At 39.3% G+C, this 15,659-nt stretch overlaps 1 protein-coding gene across 8 annotated transcripts in view; it reads right to left on the bottom strand.

Moving 5' to 3' along the window:
* Nucleotides 1–12,548, bottom strand: part of Far1 (fatty acyl CoA reductase 1) — a 57,788-nt gene extending 45,240 nt beyond the window's left edge. For 3 of the 8 annotated variants that reach the window (NM_027379.4, NM_001285831.2, NM_001360669.1), the window contains exons 1-2: nucleotides 12,330–12,433; nucleotides 229–279 (exon numbers count right to left, since the gene is read on the bottom strand). The gene's annotated coding sequence lies outside the window, so the exon portion shown is untranslated. Of the gene's footprint in view, nucleotides 1–228; nucleotides 280–11,893; nucleotides 12,214–12,238 lie in introns of those variants that run through there. The other 5 variants (XM_006508129.3, XM_006508131.3, XM_030242932.1 and 2 more) reach the window with 4 other exon arrangements.
* Between the last annotated feature and the right edge of the window lie 3,111 nt (nucleotides 12,549–15,659).

Here is a 15,659-nt window from a genome sequence, read left to right as displayed (position 1 = left end):
GCACATGTGCAGTATGCAGTTACATACAAGCACAGCATGGTCACAAACTCCTCTTTTGAGGGACATGTCCAAGATGAGTACCCACAAAGCAAACTAAGCATGGTACCCCCAAACTAAAAACAACCTAGGCTTAATGCAAAAAGAACAGAGTGTGGCCTGGAGGAATTTATTAGAAACCCTAAGGTGCTCCATAAGATAGATAGGGACTCTCAACAGGGCTAACAGTACCTTGTCTTAGTTGTTCAAGGAGTCTCTGGGTCCTTTCCTCAGTCACCAAATCTGCCAAAGGAAAATATAAGAACAATTTAGTTTAACAATCTGTTTTTGCTTTTCAGTGATGGAGACTGGCCCCAGTGCCTTACAACATGCATTTTAAAAAACCCTAACTGACTTCATTTTCTATTCTATAATCAAATTATACTTCACTGCATAGGACAAATAAAAAAATCCAAGGATCTTTTGTTTGTTTGTTGATTTATTGCATTAAAACAGAGTCTTGCTATGTAAGTCAGACAGGCCTTGGATTCAAGAGCCTCTATCTCCTAAATGCTAGAATTATAAGCATACATACACCATGTATTATAAAAAGGTTGGTTTTCTATACAAAAACAGACCCAAAAAAAGGCTAAAAAAGAAAAAACAAAACAAAAGGTAGACCACAATTATACTCCGTTTCCTTGTAAAGTTAGAGACAGCTTTAGAACAGCAAAATAGCTGATGGGTTATATTAGATTTTTTTTAAAGGTTATCTTTTTTAGATTAAGGAAGAGTGAACTTTATTTTCATACCAAATGAAAATATGGGATGTTTCACTGTTATAGCTATAATCTAATAATATTCCAGGAAGTCAAAAAACAGCTGAGAGCTTCAGCTTGGTAATACACAACTTTTACATGAATGACTCCATTTTTATTTATACAGGGTATGGTAGGGACAGACTAGTACAGGAATCTTACTACAATAGCTTCTTGTAATTTTTATTTACCAAATGAGTACAGCAAATAATTGGTGTGTGTGCATGTAGATGAGCCCACATATGTGGAGGCCAGAGTCCAACCTCAGGTCCCATTCCTAAGGAGCCACCCACTTTGTTTTTTGAAAGTCTCACATCAGCCTAGAGCACACTGGATAGGCTAGGCTGTGTAACCCAGTGAACCCCAAGGATAAGCCCTCTCTCCCTCCCAGTACTGGGAAGACACATACACCACAGCTGGCTTCTTATGGGTTCTAGAAATCAAACTCAGGTCCTCATGCTTGAGAGACACGCACTGCACCTACTGAGCCATCGTCTTTCTCCCACGTTATTTTTTAATTATTTTTTTAATTTAATTATTTTTATTCTTTAAGCTAGCAAAACTTTAAAAAATATGTTCCCATGGGTCTCATACTTTCAAATGTTTATACACACTGACACACACGCACACTCATACACACACACACACACAAAGTTCTGAAGGCACATTGGAAGACAAAGATCTAGTTAGTGTCTTTTGCACTCTATTTTGGTAACTACAAAAGGTAAACGAATACACTTATTAGCAAGAAAATTGTATGTATGTATATATATATATATATATATATATATATATACACACACACATATATATATATATATATATACACAACATGTTTTGAACACATGTACATTGTGAATGCAATCTATATGTAGTCTTTTCATTAGGAAAGTATAATACAGACAACAAATAAACAACCAAAATGCAAACTCAAAATGTACAAACTATGGTCACACAGCATAGAACAGTGAGTTCTTTTTCCTCTTCTCAAAAATTAAGGCTTATCAGGCAGTTTTCCACAGACAAAAGAATAGCTTTAGCATCTTGGATAACATTTCTTTTTTCAATAAAAGATGCTAGTGTCCAACTCTGCTGTAAGCATCCATTGAAGTAGACATAATAGCTACTCTGTTTGTCTACACAGACACTGATATAGCGATATCTGTATTCTGTGTCTCTAATGTCTAAGGCATTGGTATTGAGGAGTCTCAATGGTACATTAGATTAGTTCTTGGCTATTACACAACCATTTTGTACATTGATGTCCTTCTATAAGCACAACACTTGCACAAGAACAAGAATGCTTCTAGGATCTTATTATCCTGAAAATTTTAGATGTGGAGACTCCATCTCAAGAATAAGCAACTTACACTACATCAAAGAGGAAGTACCAATTCTATGACACTAAAATTATACACTTAAAAATATTGTAAAATTTTCAGTATTATACATTTTCTTTTTTCAGTTTTTAAACTGCTAATTACTATAAAACCTATAGAAAATGAACTATGTTCGTGTTCATACATAGCATGATTTAAAAAAAAAAAGAGTACTAAGTAGAAAGAAATGACAAGAAAATAATACAAACAATCCTAACAGTGAGTTTAGTAGGGTGGGGGAATGAGAATCATTTTTACCACTTGGAAAAACAAATTCAATTCCATTGCAGGGAAAGAATTCTTCAAAGAAACTTGCCCATTAAGTCAGTCATATGTGATTTTATTTTAGACAAACTACTTTATAGACAAATGACTAGGCTGTATTTACTCCTTAATAAAAATGTTTCCATATTAAGAAATTTTTATCTTAATATTTTTAGCCTCAGAGAAATAAAAAAGTGTTTAACACAAAAGTGTACTATTATTATTTCATGTTACCAAAGGTGTAATTTCAAACCTTGTCAAGCCTGCAAAAGAAACTAAAATACTCTCTTTGGTTTATAAAGTCATGAAGATTGGTACTGTACATAATGTATTTCATGATCAATATTAAAATACTGAGCTTAAATTGATGTTAAAGAAAAATGTACACTTTAACCCTAAAACATTACCTATAGATTACATACCCAAAATGGTATTAAATTAATAATCATGTATCTTGCACAGTCTAAAGTTTATTAAACTCTATTTACAAAGTTAAACTTTCAAAACAGGGTGACAAAATTGGGTATTCTATTAACACACCCATAACTGCAAGCATAGTTCTGACTCAATATGATTATCACATTGAATGACTTGTATGTAATCCTTAAAGCAGGAAATTGTCCTGACTCCCTGCCTATACTTTATCTCTACTCTTGTATTACTTCTTCATAAGGTTTCTGAATCTGTTTTTAAGGTTAAACCTAAAAACAGGGAAGTTTTGTTGTGAAATGAGGTTGGGAAACTGTAAACTATATCCAATCAGATTACAGAAAGGAGATTAACATATCAAAGACTACAAGCTATCTAGAAGTAAAGAAACTAGGTGAACTTCAAGTCAGGCCCTTTACAAATTTCTCAACACACCTAGGAAAACAATGCCCATTTGTGATCATCAGCTCAGCCATCTAAGTAACACTTCTCTAAAACTGGGGCAAACCTCTGAATATAAATCATGTAAGAAAGGACAATTGTCCTTTGATGCATAAGGCTATATATGAATAACAATGTTCAACTAGTTACCAAGAAAAAGATTATCAAAATACATGAAAGAAAGACGTCTTTCTGTATTCAAGTCTGGTTACTTCAGCTAATAATGCTACCTCATCTGATACTCAGAAACTATGATAGTAATTTTCAAGAGAAACCGTTGCTGTCTTTACCTAGTTATGGTTTTCAATTATTGTCTTGATTTTTAACTGAAAAAAATCACCATTAGTTTAGATTCACTGCCAATTTAGTTATAATTATTATTAAACTTCTACAATTTCATCATTGATTTTCTAACCAAGATTCCGTTTTTGTAATTCAATTAGGAACTACCATATTCCTAATGAAATTTACCCAAAGCACACTTGGATCAGAGTAACAATTATTCCACTAGAAAGAGTCACTCTTACAAATCCTTGCTGATTTAGGGGATATAAATGTGGGGGAGGAGCCTTCTCTCTGGCCACAGCAAGCAAAAGTGATAAAGAACTCAGAATCAGGGTCATCTGTATTTGGATGCCAATGATCCTTCTGGTTTTTAGTTTTGAGTGAGAAGAAATATTTTCAAGGAGGTCTTTAAAGGGTTAAATTCTATAATGTCTTCTTAAAACTCAGTATCTTTTAAGACATAGCATGAAGGACAGGCTATGTAAAAGTCACAAGGATAGCAATGTCTAGTGATTTTCTGGATTTGCAGTAGGTTTTCAGTTGTAAAACTGAATTGAGTACCTGGCACCCTAAAATAAGCCTTGTAACCATTAACAACATTAAGAATGCAGCAGAAATAAACATTTGAGACTATATAAACTCAGGGCTTTCATGGTCAAATTATCAATCATAGTGCTAAAATCTCTAGTACTAAAACATATTGGTCTCTATATAACTAAGACCTATAATGAAAAGATAGGCAAATTAAAAAAAAAAGTTTCTATGCATGAATGTGGGTATATGAATGCCATGGCCCACGAGGTCAGGGGAGAACTTTCTAGATTTGGTTCTCACCTAGATGTGCTGCCCCTGAAAGACCTGCTTCTGTCTGCCTCCTGTTGCTTTAGACTTACTGGGATGACAGATGAGAATCAGCCTATCTAGGTTTTTGCGTGAGTTCCAGGGATCACACTCGGGTCACATCTTACACAACAGTTTTTTTCCTTAAGTCATCTTCCTGGCTCTAGTCAAAATTATAAAAAAGTATAAAAGACTTAAAAAGATTCAGTGTACTCAGTTACTACACTACTGGGACCACCATGACCATGTTTGGGCAAGCCAATTAACATCTCTGGTTTCTTGCTCAATTTCACTGAGAGGCCAGATCACTTATCATCTTCTGTTTCCTAGTCTTGCACTTGATACTTAGGGAATTATTAACTCCAAAAGGTCACCAAGGTTATCACTTTAAAGCAATTCACCTACTATTTACAATCTATCAATCAATTTATCAAATGTCCCATTATTTGCCAATTTACCTGCTTCCTCTCTCCTGCAGATTCTGCTTATGGTAACGACCTAATATTGATATGACCTATACTTTAAATACAATCTGCAAGGTTTTAAAAATCACATGTTTCTAAGAAACATATTAAAACCATTCTTCATTCTAAGGGGAGCATAAGTGCTTATAGGCCTCAGAGTTTCATGATCAATCAATCCCATTGGACACAAAAACCCTGAATTACTTTCAACCCAGATGTGAGCTTCAAAAAAAAAACACCAAGGTTATTTTTTCCTCCACAAACTTTGTTAAGAATAAGTTAAAGAATTTTCTTCTGCTGCAAGAAAAGTAAAAGGTATTTATGCATTCTACTATATTCCACTTTCTGTTCATTCAAGCATACACTGCCTCACATCCTGTATACAAAAGCACTATACATACACGTATTCCAAAAATTTTTATAGTTACTTCTATACTATTGAATGGCTTATGGCTAAATATGATGCCATGTACCTGTACTCCCAGTACTCTGGAAGCTACGGCAGAAAGTTGGTTAGTCAAGTCAGTACAACCCACGGAAAAAGACCCACCTCAAAACAACAGTTAAACAAAAACCTGGCTATGGCTTACTTTTCCCCAAGAATCCAATTGAGAATCTAATTGGTCTACTTTTTAAGCTAGTATTTGCATGATAAGTTTCATAATTTTATAACTCCTATTAAGTCACTTACTTAAAGGTAATCATAATATATAAAACAGAGCAGAGTTGAGTTTTCTGCCTAACATTAAAGAATAAATTATTAGCTAAGACTATATAGTTCGTGGGTAGACAGAGCACTTACCTAGCATACGCAAAGCCCTGGTTCAATCTCTAGCACTGCACAAAGGGGTAAGGGACAGCAAGCCAGGATCCACAGACCTCAAAAATTTTTTTTTACTAAGCTTTAAAAGGAAAGTTGGGGAACCACTGAGCTACAGCTGAGGTTCTGAACATTTTAAGAAGCCACTAAAGTTATACCAAAAATTAAATGTATTGTTTTCTTCTAAAGAGACAAATCTTTATGAAGATGCTCGGAGAGGTTCATAAACCTTAAAACTGCCTGAATTCTAGGAAATGTTATTCTTAGAATATTTCATAAGAAGCCATGGTATAAATTCCTTTAAGTCAAAGATATCTCATGAATGTTTACACCCACATCTCTAAGAATTCCATGAAATGCAATAAACTATATATTTCAAAATTCTAAGTTTCTGAAGTAGTTAGCACATGTGTATGTACACAAAAGTGAAATAATGTAAAAGCTCCAAGTGATTTATACCTAAAAGCTGGTGGTACACATCCACTAGTACTTTAGCCAAAGTGCATCGATTATTACGTGTTGGCATACAATATTTATACGATACTGGCACTTTTTAATGGAATGTGCCAAATAATCCACCAGGGACAATAATACATTCACAAAACATTGTGCCTTGATTTTCAGTACAACAAATGGCTTTTTCCAAGAACTGAGAAAAGATCTTTACTATGTACATAATATCTTATTTGGGTCTAAAAGATAAAAAGACACAGATTAAGATATATTTTATTCTGTAAAGCCAAAGTTAGATTTTTTTATCTGTATGCATAAATAAGTGTAAGTTCCTTTACCACCTACTATTAGTCCTATCTCAACCTATCTAAATTCTACTTAATTTCAAAATAGTTCAATTAACTACCCATTTGTAGTGCACAATCCAGCTTAACTACACTGTTTCTAGTACACATATTTAGGCTCCCTCCTAACACTCTACCTGCCCCAGGGCACCTTACTATATCTGATTTCTCTTGCACAATACAATAGAAAGCAGAGTTTCAAAATACACTTTTATGAAAAAAAAATTCCATTCCACTTTGATTAACATGTCTATTAGGCTGTATGGCATTAATTTTTTATTTCTTTAATTTGCTTCGAAATTATGGGGAAAGTGAATGGAGGTACAAGCTATGAAGCAATATAGACAAAAAGATTCATAACTTTTAAAGCTGGAGGAAAATAGAAGGATTCTTAAAATCAGGTCCACGAGTTTTCTCCTTTGTACATTTGTTAAAAATAGAGCTGATTTAGTTTTGCTAAACACATTTATTTAGGCAAAGGTGCCTTTCAATGAAACTCCTCTGTCTCTCTTTCTGTCACACACACACACACACACACACACACACACACACACACACTGCCACCAGACAAGAGGCTGTCTAGAAACTCACTATGTAGACTAGACTGACCTTGAACTTACAGAGATCCAATGCCTCTGCCTCCCAAGGGCTAAGATCTGGCATTTTATTGTTGTTGTTATTTGTAGTCCTGGGGACTGAACTCTTAAGCCTTACATACGCTAAGTACTTTTTCTGCCATTAAGCTCTGATGCTAGATTTTCAACAGCTTTTTAAAAATTACATGTACTTTACCAACATGTTTTTATTAGTTTTTATTAATTAGCTCGGAGAAGAGATGACATTTATCTGTTTCTTTGCTAACAATTTAATGAGTATCTGCTAAGATAGCCTGTCTCAGTAACACAAGGAATTCACTCTTTATAATAATTAAGAACATAACTATATCCTTAGGAATCCATGTCAAAAATGACAGGAGGAAAGAAAGGAAGATAAAAAGGGAAAATGAGGTTAAAAAAAAAAGCAATAATCATTTTTAAAGCTCTCCCTGCCACCGTGACAGTCGAAGAAGCTAAAGCCCACAAAGGGGAAGTTACTTGCTTACAGTTAAACATGAAATTGCTGACAAGGCCAAAATTAAACCTCAAACCTACTGATTCAAAGTTTGATGTGAATTGTTACATTATGACACATTTTCTACACCGTATTAACTCAAGAGAATGAGCAATAATTTAAAGAAAAGTAAATGAATGTTAAATAAAAAGGGGGAGGCTAGGAAGAAAATGAAGACAAAAAAATTCTAAAAGCATTATACATAAAAACTACATGCAACTCCCATACTTCCTCAATTCTCAGTTATATTTGACTTTAAGATACAGGATCCATTTCTAACATTTAAAAAATACTGAAATGTAGACACATATCTCTAAAACAGGAAAATGTAACATAATCAACCCTGTATGAAACAAACTCACTACTACATATTTAGAGGTAGGATCACAGGGCACAAACAACTGAAGCAGGATTTTAGCATGGTGGCATATACCTTTGGTCTCAGCACTCAGAAAGCAAAAGCAGACTATAATTGTGAGTTCAATATCAGCCTGGTCTACCTAGAGAATTCTAAGCCAGCCAGGACAACACAGATTATGTTTCAAAGTTGGGGAGTGGGGGCTGAGACCTACCTATCCTTTAAGGTATTAAATAGCTATTAAATACTAGAGGTTATATGACACGTTTTTCAATTACAGATATTAATAAGTAAGTCCTTATCTTTGTGAGTTTAAGAAACAAAACATGGGTTTAGGTTTTTGGGGTTTTTTGTTTTTGTTTTGTTTTGTTTTTTCTCTTATACAGACTCTTGCTATGCAACCCAGGCAGCTTCAAACTCAGAATCCTCCTGCCTCTGCCTCCCCAGTGCTGAGATTACAAGCACATGACACCTTGCCCTGCCAAAGTAAGGACTATATCCTAGTTCTGACACTTAGCTCTCTAACCTACGTTTTCTGAGCCTCATTCTCATTTGTAAAATGCAGCTCGCACATAAGAAAACAAAAGGTAATTGTGATTATCTATTTAAGGAACATAACAGTGTCCAGATGAAACAGAAATCACATGTATACTTATTCCACAATCTCTATATGCCAAATGAAGGTTAAAACTAAATGGATTTATAATATTTCTCCCTTTTCATGTATGAGATTGAACTCAATCTGCACTGATCCTTGGAAAGATCCTCCTAGTTTGCTTGGGAATAATTACTTGCTAAACAAAGAACTATTTGATTGATATGTCTCTATTTGAATTGGGAATACAAGAGTGAAGTATATGTGGCATTTGTGTGTGTCATGTGTGTGCATTATACAAGTGTGTCTTCTATATATGAAAGCTAGAGGTTGACATAGGCTATTTCCCCCAATTGCTTCTCTGCTTTATTTTTAAGACAAAGTCTCTGATTAGACTAGCAAGCCTGCGAGCCCCATGGATCCCCATGTCTCTACCTCCTCAATACTGAGATTTCAGCCGTGTAATGCCCCATAGGGTGCCAGAAATCCAAACTGTTTTCATGCTTGAACAGCAAACACTTTACTGAATGAACCATCTAACCAGTCCTAGTGGTGAGCTTTTAACTGTTTAATCAGTTAAAAATAAATGTAGCACTTTTATACTGTTTACTGAACTGAAACTCTTAGGTCCATATCAAACCCAACAATGGGAGGAACTAAAGAAACTATGTATGGGAAGAAGGAAGGATGTAAGACCAAAAGAAACAGTTAAAAATGACCCAGTTCTATGAGTGGTTCACAGCTTTCTTTTAACCTTAAGTTCTTTTCTTAATCTCTAAGAAAAATAAATGTTCAGAAAAGTCAGGACCCTATCTCTATGATTCAAGGTGCTTCAATAACCTAATACTTCAGATTAAGCAAAAGTCATCTTTTAGGATGTACCATTTCAATTCACAACAACTCAGTCATTTCCAACATCAGAACATGCTTTCCAAAATAGCTCACATGGAGCAGATGTTAAGTAAGTCCATCTCTGCTCTCACCCCAAGCTATGTAGACCTACATAGCCCCAACTGTCCCATTTCTGTTGAATAGATGTTATCCCTTAATGATAAAAACAATGCTCATTTTTATCTGGAATTTTTTTTTTCAGTACAAGCATATTGAGTACTCAGATCTTCTTTAGTCAAAGACTAAAACATTGCAAGGGGCCCTGCTATGATTCCCCTCCCCCATGTGACCATAACTATGACCACACCAAGCATGATTGCTGACCCATATCATGATTGACCTCAGTGATCTTGACTCTACATTTACATTTCTTTTTTCCTTATTTAACTCAGTGGCTTCTTTTAACCATCTTTCTTCTCAGTCTCTAGGTCTTTCTTTCAAAAAAGTCAGCTCTAGGCTTCTCTAAACAGCATACTCTTCAGTACCTACAAAATCTTTACAAGCAATCTTTATCCTTTACTGACTTTGTTTTGTTTTTCAAGACACTGTTTCTCTGTAATAGCCCTAATTGTCCTGGGCTTGCTTTGTAGACCAGGCTGGCCTCGAACTCAAAGCCCACCTCCCTCTGCCTCCTGCGTGCTGGGATTAAAGGCGTGTGCTGACAATCCCAACACCACCATCCCCTAGCCCCCATGCCTCCTTTACTTCTTTTATAACAAGTCTTTTCTCTAACAGGCTCAGGTCTGACCTTTGGATTTTCTGGTAAATCATGAATCTCCAGCATTCTCCAGTGTCTGTCATCAAGCAAATGTTCAATTCATGTCTGATTCTGCCAAATCCGACTTGCCATGTAATAATAGCTGGTGTAACCTTAGGCAAGTCAAATCTGTCTGAACCTCTCCCTCACCTATGAAATACAATCAAATAATGATACTTGGAAAGCTCAAAACAGTTTCTGGCACAAAGTAGCAACCAATAAATTTCTAACTATCAAAAAAATTGGGGGGTGCATATATGCCCCATCTTCAGTCCAACTGTTCTGTTCCTTCGAGCCATCACAGGGAACCACTATTTACCAACCAACCAAGCTGCAGGAAGAAGCTTAACTGATGGCTACATATCTAACCATTTCTTCAGACAGATCTGTAATTGGACTTAGAAACTATTTACACTTGTGAGGTTTTTAAATCCACAGTCTGCTTATACTTCATCCAAACTACTGTAATCATTCTTGTGTCTAGTAATAACCCACACACCAACTCCTGGTGCAAATGACCCAAAATTCACCTTTTCCAAAAAACTTGCCCTTCTCTTGAACTGTCTCTCTGCTTACAGGTAACTCAGCCCTTTGGGAACTAGATTATACTAAAAGCAAAATGTAATTACAGTAATGTGTTACCCACAAATACCTTCTCTGTCCTAAAGAATGATCCATTAGCTAAAATTCTATGCTGAGCTGGTGAATAAGAAAACATTTATACAACTGCTCTCTTGAATTCTGCCCTCAAACTGTAACTTTTCACCGGCCTTTTGTCCTATCTTTAAGCAGAAATTATCTCTCCCATTTAAATCCACTGAAAATGTGGATTTAATTCTACCTGTACCCTACAAATAAAAGCTTCAAAGAGGAAAGCAGTTGACAGCAACACACATATACTAATGTCTTTCTTAAGTGAAAATATTTTTTGTTTATTTAACTACAAAACTAGTCTCAAAAGTGAAAGCAACTGCCCAACAAGCATAAAACAAATTCCACTACATTAAAAAGATTGCTCATTCAGAACTGCACAACTACATTCACACAGTATCACTTCTGTTTTTGTAAGACACCTTGCACCATCCTCATGTCATATTACCCATCCATTATCCATCCCCAACCAGACTCTTTAAATGTTGCCCTTAGCACTTTTCTTTAAGAATTAAGCAATTTCCCAGTCCAAAAAAAAAAAAAAAAAAAATCAAAGAATACTTAATACCCATTACTTCTAAGAGCTAAGTTTGTGTGAGCTGTGGCTAAACAATCAGATGGATCATCCAGGGGACAGCATAAAGGTGAGCTAATGATCAGCCTCAGTAGGTAGCTACGTTGAGTGTTCCGAGCTGTCATCCTGAGATACTCTCTCTCAACTCTGTACTCCCAACTCACTCCACTGTTCACAAAAGATCCCCACCCTTGAGCAAGCACACAGAAATCCACCTTGACTGTTCCTTGTGTACTTTCCAAGAAACCAAATAACGCCTTCTAGTCAGACAGCCTCCATCCACCCCTCATCTAAAATCCACTCCTCGGACACCTTCCGGTTTCTGTGTGTACCTTCTCACACTCCACATGCCCTGTCCCCATTGGTCCAGAGACCTTAACCTTCAAACCCCAAACCAGTTCTCCATCTCTCAGCTGATTTCTCCGCAACGCCATTGATACCTACTTCCCAGAGGCCGATCCCACTCTGGAGCAGGGGCCTCCTCACTGGACGCCCTCTCCAGAGCATCACCCCTTTCCCATCACTTTCTTCCTCTCAATCCCAGGCCGCCACCCTCCTCCGTTAACTCGGGCCCCCACCGTGGCCGCCTCTGCGCGGCCTCCCCCCGCAGACGGAACCCCTGCCTCCCCGGGTTGCAGGCCAGGGGCCTCTAAGCTCCCTCGCCGCGGCCCTGGCAGTCGGGAGGGCGGCGGCCCGGCCACGCCGCGCAGGGACAGTCCCAGCAGAGGAGGCGCCCCCGCCTCCAGGCGGCCGTGGCGGGGCGGGGGCGGGGCGGTTCGCAGGCCCCACCTCAACGCAGCCCGGCCTAGGACTCCCGCAAAACGGCGGCCAAGTGCGGAGGGGCCGCGGCCGAGCCTGCGACAGAGCCCGTGCCGCTCACCTCGACGCGGAAGCTCGGGCCTCGCTCTCCCTTCAGCGATGGCTACGCCGTGGTCGCGCTCTCCTCACTCGCTTTTCACCGCCCCCGACCGGCTGCTGAAGAGCGGACCGACAGCGGTGCGCCCATTGGCTGAGAGCGCTATGGCGTCACGGGTCCCGACCGCGCCTCGGGGTCTGACTGGTTGGCGTGGCGCCTCTTTTCCACGTCTGCTCCTGATTGGCTCTTGCTCACACTCTTCCCGGGAGAACCGCTCACCCTCCACTCTTCTTCAGCCGCCCACCCCAAACCCCCCAGGCAGGACGGCCAATGGGGGAGCGGAGAGAGGCCGGGAAGTGGGCGGCTGGGCGGTGTGGTCGGGGAAAGCGCAGCCAATGGGCGCGCGCCGCACATCCCCGCTCAGCAGCGCCGCCCCCGGCCGCCCGCTTCCCGGAGGGTCGCGCCCTGGGCCACGCCCGACTACCCTGGCGCGGGAGCCCAGCCCACGCAAAAGGTGCGGGACAAGTGGCAGACGTGAGAGCCCGCCCCGCAGCCATCGCGGCGTGCTTGAGTACTGCCAACGTGCACCCTGGCGCTCCCCAGATGGGGCCGGCTACCCTCGGTCTTAACTGAGTGTGAGGATCCTCCCTGATAACTGCCAGCTTGGTTCCTTCGGAATGTGGAGCCAGCACTGTATGGACCTTCTGAAGGGCCCATCGGGAGGACTGGAGCCCGCGTCCATCCTCCCCGAGAGACTGTCCACCTAGTCCTTCCTCCTTCAAGACAATCCCGTGCAAGATGTAGGGACAGTGAGAGAAGTTTCAGCGTTGGAAGGTGGGGCGTGTGCTGAGAGCTAGGGTGCACGGGAACTTGCTGAGTGTCGCGAGCTAGAAGGTAGATACGCGTAGTTAGTATAACAAGTTTTATTTAGTTATGCTTTGGGTCTTCACACAATATAAACACTCTGAATTCCTAACTACGGTCCTAAGCCTATCTCCCGAGGCTGCTTACCTATGCGATGTATCTTGGCTGAAGGTCAGGTCCAGTCTCAAACAGAAATTTCTGATTCCAGGGGCAGGATCCTAGAAAAGATTCTCCAGCCACAGGGCAGATCAAAGTGGCATCTCTCCAGATGTGCAGAGCAGAGCATTGCTCTTAGTCTCTGCTTATATACTGTTCACTGGGCATCGTGGAGTTAGTTCTAGGACTATCTCTTGTTATCTTTGAGTGAGTGGTGTACGGAGTTATGGTTATCAGGTGCAGCCTTGAGTGTAGTGGGGATCCTGACTACACTATTTTTACATGCCTAAAAAACATTTTTCTAAAAAACTATGCTCATTACAATGTATGAGCTGGGAACCTGTTTTTTCTTGATGTGGTGGTGATTACCCGGGTGTATGAAGAAGATTCGTGGGGCTGTGTGCTTCATGCACGGTGCAATCATTTTGGAAAAAACTATTGCATCCTGGTTATAATCAACACCAGGCTTTAGCTGTCATTCAAAAACTAAAAACCGAGGCTAGAGAGAAGACTCAGTGGCTAAAAGCAGGTACTGCTCTTTCAGAAAATGCGAGTTCAGTCCCCAGTAATCTACAGTTGGCAGTTCACAATCACCTGCTAGTAATGCCTCCCTTCTGGGCTCCATGGGCACCTGCACTCACATCCACATACCACCCACATACAGACACACGCATACACGTAATTTAAAATAATAGAAATAATACTTAAGAACTACAAACTACTACGGGTATAAGGGATTGCCCTTTTTGCAAACTCTGTGCTTTTTTTATTTGACAATCTCATATGTATGTTGGATGCATTCTAACAGATACACCTCCATTAATCATCTCACTCTAAAGCCTCCTGCTACTTCGATGTCTTTTTTTAATCCCCGAGTTTAATTACAGTTGCTTGCATGAATGTGTTTGAAGATGGGGAGTGGGGGGTATTTACCAGAACATAGGCAACGTACTATTGAAACTTAGTTGGGAACTCCAAGCCAGGTTGGGTCACTTGTCCTCAAGGCAACTAAAAGGCATTAATAATGGAGAGCAGAATAAGGAGATTTATTCAACATGGCCACATAGGGTGGAGGGACAGGGAGATCCAGTTAGCTGCACCCACACACACAACACACACAGTCTATCTTCAGTATCCTGACATAAGATTAAAGTTTAAGGGCCCAGGAGATCCACGTCTATGCAGTAACAGTCAATGTGTTATCTCACTCGCCATTGGCCCATCATTGTCTGGGCTTCAGTCTCATCTCATAACTTGGTCTGGTGCATTGCTAAAACTCTGTGAAATCTTTCTAGAAAGCTAGTTCCCTCTCTGGCTGGCCTCTTTTTTCCCCCAGCTTGAGAGTTCTAGGGAAATTCCCATTTCTCTAAGGTCCTTTGTTTCTGTAGTCTGACTGAGACACACAAGTATCTCTTTAGAATAGCTTCAGGGTAGACTACGTGGTGCCAGGTGATTTCCCTTGGGGGCTTGGGGGCTTGGGGGCTTGGGGGCTTGGGGGCTTGTGTTGTTGTCCACCCCTGTTGGTAGTATAAAAGCACTCACAATATTCTACTTCACCTCACAAATCTTGTTCACATTCCTCTGTCAGAAGCTGTACCGCTGTAGAACTCTAACAGACTGCTTAGTTATAAGGCTTTACAAAAACAAAATCACCACAACAGAAAATAGTTAGCTATAAGATTATATAAAACCGCTGGGCGGTGGGGGCACACGCCTTTAATCCCAGCACTTGGGAGGCAGAGGCAGGCAGATTTCTGAGTTCGAGCCCAGCCTGGTCTACAGAGTGAGTTCCAGAACAGCCAGGACTACACAGAGAAACCCTGTCTCGGGAAAAAAAAAAAAAAAAGATTATTTAAAACCACAACAGTACATCTGTTTGGAAAATGAGGTAATTACATATAGATTTACAAATATCTAATACCTGTCAATCTTTAAAAGGCTTGCACAACTTAAAAAGAATCATGTAGAGCCCGGAAAAATTAATATCACAGCACAGAAGAATATAGAATCTTACTTCTAAAGCAAAATTTAAAATCTCTAGTTTAGTAGAGTAAGTCTATAGGCCTTGACAATCAAATGTTTAAATCTCTTATAAAATCAGGAAACAGTGCTAGTTATTACAAACAGATAATATACAATTATATTTCATATATACAATAGCAAAATATACTTACTTTATCAGAGCAAACAGACATTTATTCAGGTTTCAATTAGCCATATTGTCTAGAAAGCAATTTTTCAAATGCGACTTTCAGTCTGTAAGACACTCAGAGGTCAGCATTAGACCATACTTGTAATGAGACCTTTTAACAGAGAGTGGGAGGATTCCAAAGG

The sequence above is a fragment of the Mus musculus genome, chromosome 7 (assembly GCF_000001635.26).
Source record: "Mus musculus strain C57BL/6J chromosome 7, GRCm38.p6 C57BL/6J".
Taxonomy (NCBI): Eukaryota; Metazoa; Chordata; class Mammalia; order Rodentia; family Muridae; genus Mus; species Mus musculus.
Note: the sequence above shows the minus strand (reverse complement) of the source record. Positions and strands in the feature narration are given on the sequence as shown.